A 9,272-nucleotide genomic window follows, 5' to 3' on the forward strand; every position below is an offset into this window, starting at 1 on the left:
AGGAAGGAAGGAAGGAAGGAAAGAAAGAAAGAAAGAAAGAAAGAAAGAAAGAAAGAAAGAAAGAAAGAAAGAAAGAAAGAAAGAAAGTTAGTTAAACATAGAATTACCATATCACCCAGCAATTTCATTCTCAGGTATATACCTGAATAATTTAAAACACATTGTTATGCAAAAACTTCTACACAGATGGCCATAAGGGAGTTATTTTTAATAACAAAAATGTGGAAATAACCCACACATCCATCAACTACCATGTGGACAAATAAAATTTGAAATATCTATATGTTGGAATATTATTCAGCCATTACAAAGAAATGAAGCACATATACATGCTATAATATACATGACCCTTGAAAATACTACAGTAAGTAAAAGAAACCAGAAACAAAAGGCTGTACTGTATATTGTTTGTTTCCAATCTTGTTTGATTACACCTGTAGTCTCTGGAAGGCTGAGGCAGGAGGATTGAAAGTTCAAGCCCAGCCTAGGCAATTTAGTGAGACCTTATCTTGAAATAAAAAAAAATAGGCATATAGCTTAGTGCAAAGGCCCTGGTTCAAGTGAATTCTGTGGAATATCTAAAATAGGTGTATCAAAAGAAAGAGACAGGAAGAAGGATAAAAAGTGAAGAGATAGTGGCTGCTAATGAGTATAGAGTTTCTTTGTGGAATGATAAAAATGTTCTGGAATTAGGCAGTGGTTATGGTTGTACAACTTTATAAATATGCTATTAAAAAGTACAAAATGTGCTATTAAAAAGTACAAAATATGCTATTAAAAAGTGCAGTTTAAAATACTAAATTTTATGGTATGTGAATTCTATGTCAATGAAAAAGTAACATTTAAGAAAAATTAAGGCAGGCCTGGTGGCACACACCTGTAATCTCTGAGAGACTGGGCCAAGGGGATTGAAAGTTCAAGCCCACTTTAGGCAATTTAATGAGACTTTATCTTGAAATTAAAAAATGAAAATATGGTTGGTGATGTAGCTCAATGCAGAAGCTGTGGGTTCAAATCCCAATACCAAAAAAAAAAAGACAAGAAAAAGAAAAATTAGTCTTAATTAAATGGGGGAAAGCACTAGCTATATTAAATTTGTAAAAATCACAACTATTATTTTAAATTGTTTTTTTAAAAATGATTTGTTGATTTAAAAGAATTTGCAAAAGTAGAGTCCCTTAAATGGTTTATCCAGCTTCCACAATGGTGACATCTCATATAAGTATAGTAGGATATCAAAACAAGAAATTGACACTGGTACAATATTGCTAGGCTATAGCCCGCATTCAATTTTTGCTGTTTTATATGCTCATTTGTGTGTGTGCACGTGCACATGTGTGTGTACACCTTGGTTCCACATATAGATTCATGTAACCCTCATGTCCATCATGATGTAGAATTGTTTATCATGATGTGTTTTATCATCACAGAGAAACAAACTTCTTCATATCGCCCTTACATAACCATGCACACCTTCACCTTCATCCTTGTCTGCTGGCGTCAGTGATCTGCTGTCCAACTTTACAGCTTTGTCATTCCAAGGATACTACATGAATGGAATTATGCAATGTGTGATCTTTTGAGATTGTTTTTTTTTTTTCACTGAACATAATGTCCTTAAGCACCAAATTGTCCAGACACTTCCCACAAGAAGTACAAATGGTCAATAAGTACATAAAAAAATATTCAGCATCTTTAGCCATCAGGGAAAAGCAAATCAAAAGTATATTGAGATGCCATCTCACCCTAGTCAGAATGACCATCATCAAGAATATAAAAAGCAGCAAATGCTGGCAAGAGGGAAAGGAACACTTCTACACTGTTAGGGTTTTAAATTAGTGCAACCATTACGGAAATCAGTACTGCATTTCTTCAGAAAATTAAAACTAGAGCTACTATTTGATCCAGCTGTATCTCTCCTCCGTATATTCCTGAAAGAATTAGAGTCAGCATACTATAGAGATACCAGAATATTCATGTTTATTACAGTGTGATTCACAATAGCTAAGCTATAGAAACAGCTCAGTGCCCATCCACATATTAATGGATATTGAAAATGTGCTAGATATACCCAATGGAATATTATTGAGCCATAGAGAAGAATGAAGTCATATCATTTGTAAGAAAATGGATGAAACAAGATCATCATATTAAGTAAACCAGACTCAGAAAGTCAAATATCACGTTTCCTCTCATATGAGGAATCTGGGAGAGAAGAAGAGAGAGAGAGAGAGGAAATGAAAGTAGGAGACAGAGAACAGAAGGGGGATTGGGGAAGAGAGAAGAGATAATGGAGAAGAAATGACCAAAGTATTTCACCTGCATATATGAATACACCAAGATGAAACCCACTAGTCTGTATAACCAATAGACAGTAATAAAAATTTTAAACTATATTAAAATAAATTACACTTGAAAAGAAAAAATTAGGGAAAACACAAATCTCTGTCAAAAAAGACCTAAGTTGTCATGTAAATCTGTCATGTATCCATGTATCATTCCTTCTTATTGGCAGAGTAGTGATATTCTGTGCTCTGTATGTATGAGTTTGTTTAGAAAGATGCTGGGTTGTTTCCAGTTTTCGGCTTCTACAACTAAAGCTGCTAAAAACATCTGGAGGTTTTTGACTGAATGTAAGTTTTCATTTCTCTGTAATAAATGCTTAGGAAATCAGTTGCTGAGCTATGTGATAATTGCACGTTTAGGTTATGTAAGAAACTGTCAAACTGTTCTCCAGAGTGTTTTTTTGTAGATATTAGTCTTTTGTTTGGACATACAGTTTGTAGGTCTTTCCTTCTGGTCCGTGACTTGTCTTTTCAATCTGTTAACAGGGCCTTTTGGAAAGATAATCATTTTTCAGGTTTGATGAAGTCCAAGTATGATTTTTTTCTCTAATGAACTGTAGGAGTTTACTATTGAAACTGTAACAAATACCAGAAACTCAGTGACTTAAAACAACTCATGTTAAGACAATTGGTCAGAAGCCTTTTGGAGGTCAGAAGCCTGGAAAAGGGTCTCATTGTACTCAAATGAAGGCATTGGCAAGGTTTCTTCCCTTGGGAGGCTCTAGGAGATAATCCATTCCCTTGTCTGTTCCTATTTCTAGTGGCTGTTCACATTACTCAGCTCATGGCTTTCATCCAGCTCTGTTTTTGTCCTCATATCCCCTCCTCTGACCTTGACCTTGCTCTCTTCCTTTTAGAGGACCATTTGTGATTACGTTGAGCCAACCTACTAGATCCAGGATAATCTTTCCATCTCAAAATCCTTAACTTAATTACATGTGAAAAGTCCCATTAGGGAGGATGCTAATTCACAAATGTGGGGGATCAGGGCATGGCCATCTTTGGGAGGGTCATTTTTTCAGCCTACTTCATGGATCTTACTTTTGGTGTTATAGCTATATAAACTCTTCACCAAGCCCTAGGTCTTCAAGATTTTCTCTCTCTCTCTCTCTCTCTCTCTCTCTCTCTTTGCAGCACTGGGAATTGAACCTAGGGCCTTTGCTCTGAGCTACATCCCAAGCTCTTTTCTATATTGAAACAGGAAGTCGTTAAGTCACTAAATTGCCCAGACTAGGCATAAATTTATGATCTTCCTGCCTCAAGCTCACAGAGTTCTGGGTCTAGACTCCTATGTTTCACTTTCTTTAAAAATTTTCTAGTGGTATGTTCTATTTTGATCTCATGCTCTGTTTTGAATTCACTTTTGTATGAGATGTGAAGTATTTATACATTTCTAATTATGTACAAGGTCTCATTCAGTGCAAATGGAACCACTGTATCTACCTCAGAGAAGGCCACAAAGATAGGTTATGTCAAATGTTTTCATTGATGGCAGTACCTGACACAAGACAAAAACAGCTCATATGCCAAAAAAGGAAACTAGAGAATAACATCACTTATATACAAAGATGTAAGCATATAAAATAAAGAATAAATTGAATTTCCTTAATAGAATACTCTGCCACTGGACAGGTTTTAGCTCAGGATTGCAAATATAGTTAAATATTAGGAAATCTTTTCCAGTGATGCAGCAATGGGTCAAGAAAGAAATAATGTGATGTTGAATATTTTTTAATATATTTATTTGATATTTGTACTTCATTTGAGAAATATCTATTGATTTCAAATGCCCATTTTTTGATTGAGCCTTTAAATTTGGGGGGACTGACTTATTGAGTTCTTTATATATTCTAGATGCTAGTCCTTTCAGGAGTAGCAGGTAAAATTTTTTTCCAATTTTATGAGTTATCTCTTCACTCTTTTGATGGCTTCTTGTGTGGTGCAGAAGCTTTTTAATTTGGTGTGATTCCAGTTCTCTGTCCTTTGTAATATTTTCTGTGCTATTGGTTTTTTTCATAAAATATTTGCCTGTATCTATGTCTCCTAGACTTTTACCTATTGTATCTTCCAGAAGATTAAGTATTTCTGTTTTAGTAATTAGATATTTGATCCATTTTGGTTTCAGGTTAGTGCATGGTTAGAGATATGGGTCTAAGTTCAGTTTTTGGCATATGGAAAGTCACTTTTCCCAGCACCATTTATTGAAGAGGCATCTTTCTTCTAGTGAAGGTGTTTGGCCCCTTTGTAACAGGTAAGGTAGCTGAGTATGCTAGGAGTTTTTCTGCATCTTTTATTCTGTTTTATTTATTTTTCAGGTGTTTTTTTTTTTTTTTGCCAGTGCCATGCTGTTTTTATCATGGTAGATTTGTAGTATAACTTCAAATTGGTGACAGTAATGTTGCTCTTGTTGCCCAGAATTGATTTTGCTATTCTAGGTCTTTTCTGGTTCCATAGGAATTTTAGGATTGTTCTCTCTAGTTCTGTGAGGTATCCTATTGGTAGTTTGATTGGAATTGCATTAAATTTGTATAATACTTTAGGAAGTATTTTCGCTGAATGAGTTCTGCAAGAACAGGAGATGTCTTTTCATTTTCTGATATTCTCTTTGATATTCCTTTTCAGAGTACTGTAGTTTTTGCTCTTTCATATCCTTTGTTAGATTCATTGTTAAATATTTCATTTTTCCTGATGGTGTTGTTAAAGGTGTAGTTTCTCTAATTCCCCTCTCAGTGAGTTTGTTATTCCTGTACAGGAATACTATTGATTTTTGAGTATTGACTTTGTATCCTGCCATGCTGTCAAAATTGGTTATTAAATCTAGAAGTCTTTGCTGGAGTTTTTGGGGTCTTCTATGTAGAGTATCAAGTTATCAGCAAATAATAATTTAACTTTTCTTTTCCTATCCATATTCCTTTTATTTCTTTTTCTTGTCTAACTACCTGGCTAATGTTCCAGAACTATATTGAACAGGAGTGGTGGTAGTGGGTATCCTTGTCTTGTTCCTGATTTTAGAGGAAAAGCTTGCAGTTTTTGTCAGTTTAGTATCTTGACCATTGGTTTGTCATAGAAGGTTTTTTATCAGATTGAGATAAGCCCCTTCTATTCCAATTTTCTGTAGGGTTATTATCAAGAATGGGTGTTGGACTTTGTCAAATACTTTTTCTGGATCTATTGAGATGGTCATGTGACTTTTGTCCTTGGTTCTGATAATATAGTTTATTACATTTATTGATTTGCATATGTCAAACCATCCTTGCATGCCCCGGATGAATCCTACTTGGTAATGGCATATAATCTTCTTGATGATTTTCTGCATTCTCTTTGCCAGCATCTTAATGAAAAGTTTTGAATCTATGTTCATTAAGGAGATTGGCCTATAGTTCTCTTTTCTCATGGATCTTTCTCTGGTTTTTGGTATCAGGGTAATGCTTGCTCCTGAGATTGAGTTTGGGAGTATTGCTATCATTTCAATATCATTAAAGAGTCTGAAAAATAGTAATATTAGATCTCTAAAGTTCTTGTAGAATTCAGCAGTGAATCCATCAGGACCTGGGCATTTCTTTGTTGGTAGTTTTCAAATTACTTCCTCAATTTCATTGACTGATACTGGGTTATTTAAAATTTTTATGTCTTCTTGATTCAGCTTTGGTAATTCATATGTATCTAGGAATCTATCTGTTTCTTCTGAGCTTTTCATCTTATTAGAGTATAGGTTTTCAAAGTAGCTATAGACGATCTTCTGAATTTCTACAGGATCTGTTGTGATTTCCCCCTTTTCATTCCTAAGTGCATTGATTTGGTTCTATTCTTTCCTTTTTTTGATAAGGTTGGTTAAGTGTTGGTTTATTTTATTTAATCTTTAAAAGAACTCTTCAATTCATTAATTCTTCATATAGCATTCTTAGTTGCAATTGCATTAATTCTTACCCTGGTCTTTATAATTTCATCCATCATATGGGCTTTGGGTTTGGTATGATCTTCTTTTTCTAGAATCTGGAAATTCAGCATTACGTTATTTATTTGATCTTGCTCTGTTTTTCTGATGTAAAAATTCACTGCTATAAATCTCCTTCATAGGACTGCTTTCATTATGTCTCATAAATTCTGGTATGTCATGTTGCCATTATTGTTTAATTGTAGAAACTGTGCAATTTTTTCTTTAATTTCATCTGTGACCCACTGGTTTCTCAGGATGGTGTTATTTAATTTCCATGTGTTTATGTAGCTTTCTTCCAGTGAACATGTTTGGCTCCTTTGTCAAAGATAAAGTGGCTGAGTGTGTTTGTAGCTGTGTCTGTATCTTCTAATCTGTTCCTCAGGTCTGTTTTTTGACAATACCATGCTGATTTTATCACAGTAGCTTTGTAGTATAATTATAAGTCAGGAATTATGATGCCTCCTGTCTTGCCTTTGTTGGCCAGGATTGCCTTTGCTATTCTAGGTCTTTTCTGGTTCCAAATGAATTTTTGGAATGTTTTCTCTAGATCTGTGCAGTATGCTAATAGTATTTTGATTGGGATTGCATTAAATCTTTGTAACAGTTTTGGGAGTGAGTATGGCTATTTTCACAACGTTCCTATCAATGAGCAAGGAATATCTTTCCATTTTCTGAAATCCTCTTCTATCTCTTTTTTTCAGAGTATTGCAGTTTCAATGTATACATCTTTTACTTCCTTTTTTAGGTTGATTCCTAAGTATTTCATTTTTTTGGATGCTATTATGAAGGGCATGGTTTCCCTAATTTCTTGCTCAGTGAGTTTGTTGTTTGTGTACAGGAATGCTATTGACTTTTGAGAATCCAGCTACGCTACTGAATTTGTTCATTAATTTTAGGAGTCTTTTGATGGAGTTTTTGGGGTCTCGCACATAGACTATCATGTCATCTGTGAATAATGATAATTTAACTTCTTCCTTTCCTATTCTTATTCCTTTTATTTCTTTCTCTTGTCTAATTTCTCTGGCTAATGCTTCCAGAACTATATTGAAAAGGAGTGGTGATAGTGGACATCCTTGTCTTATTCCTAATTTTAAAGTGAAAACTTTCCAGTTCTGTCCATTTGGTATGATGCTGGCTGTTGGTTTGTCATAGATGGCTTTTATGAGATTGAGGTAAAGACCATCTATTCCAATTTTCTGTAGGGTTTTTATCACAAAAGAGTGTTGGACTTTGTTAAAAGCTTTTTCTGCCTCTATTGAGCTAATCATGTGGTTTTTGCCTTTGGCTTTGTTGATATGGTGTATTACATTCTTTGATTGCATATATTGAACCATCCTGGTATCCCTGGGAAGAATCCCACTTGGTCATGGTGTATAATCTTGATGATTTGCTGCATTCTGTTTGATAGTATTTTATTGAGGATTTTTGCATCTATGTTCATAGGGAGATTGGCCTGTAGTTCCCTTTTTTTGGTTGAGTCTTTCTCTGGTTTTGGTATCAGGGTAATACTTGCCTCCAGAAATGAGTTAGGGAGAGTTGCCTCCCTTTCAATTTCATTAAGAGTTTGAGGAATATTGACATTAAATCTTCTCTAAATTTCTTGTAGAATTCAGCTGTGAATCCATCAGGACCTGGGCTTTTCTTTGTTGGTTAAGTTTTTAATTAAACTGTCAATTTCATTAACTGATATTGGGTTATTCAGAATTTTTATATCCTCTTGATTCAGTTTCAGTGTATGTACCTAAGAATCTGTGCATTTCTTCTGTGTTTTCCGTCCTATGAGAGTAAAGATTTTTGAAGTAGGTATTGATGATTTTCTGAGTTTCTATGGGTTCTATAGTGATTTCACCCTTTTCATTCCTTATTGCATGGATTTGAGCTTTTTCTTTCCTTTTTTTGATAAGGTTGGCTAGGGGTTTATTAATTTTATTTATTCTTTCAAAGAACCAACTCTTTGATTCATTAATTCTTTGTATTGTTTTCCTTGTCTCAATTGCATTAATTTCTGCCCTGATTTTATAATTTCCTCCCTTCTTTGGACTTTGAGCTTGAATTGCTCTTCTTTTTCTAGGAGCTTGAGGTACAGAATTAGGTTATTTATTTGTTCTTGTTCTGCCTTCCTGATGTGATAATTCACTGCTACAAATTTCCCTCTGAGGACTGCTTTCATTGCATCCCACAGATTCTGGTAAGTTGTATTTGCATCTTTGTTTGTTTGTAGATATTGTTTAATTTCTTCTTTAATTTCATCCATGATCCATTGGTTGTTCAGGAGGGTGTTATTTAATTTCCATGTGTTCATGGAGTTTTTGTGTCTTCTTTTGCCATTAATTTCCAGTATCATTGCACTATGTTCTGATAATGTGCATGGGATAATTTCAATTCCTTTTCATTTAGTTAAGCATGCTCTATGGGGTAATATGTGGTCTATTTTAGAGAATATCCTGTGTGCAGCTGAGAAGAATGTGTATTCTGGTATTGTTGGTGGAACATTGTGTAAACATCTACTAAGTCCATTTGTTCACAAATTTGGTTCAGTTCTGTTATTTCTTTGCTGATTTTTTTTTGTCTAATTGATCTATTTCTTTGTGTCAATGGGCTGTTAAGGTCCCCTGTTACAATTGTGTTATTGATTATTTGATTTTTCATGTCTGTTAGTATTTGTCTTATATAGTTGGGTGTTCTTGTATTTGGTGCATACATATTTATGATTGTTATCCCTTCCTCTTGAAGTTTTCCCCTAACAAGTATGTAGTGACCTTGTTTATCTCATTTGAAGTTCACATTGTCTCTGAACAGAATACCTACACATGCTTTTTTCTGGGTTCCTGTCATGTGTAGTATTGTTTTCCATCCTTTGATTTTTCAGTCTATGAATTTCCTTTTGAGTTACATAGGTTTCTTACATACAGCATATTGTTGGATTTTGTTTCTTGATCCACTCTGCCAGTTCCTTTCTTTTAATTGGTAAATTGAGGCCATTTACATTG

This window comes from Chinchilla lanigera, unplaced genomic scaffold (genome assembly GCF_000276665.1).
Source record: "Chinchilla lanigera isolate Chin_1 unplaced genomic scaffold, ChiLan1.0 scaffold00074, whole genome shotgun sequence".
Classification (NCBI taxonomy): Eukaryota; Metazoa; Chordata; class Mammalia; order Rodentia; family Chinchillidae; genus Chinchilla; species Chinchilla lanigera.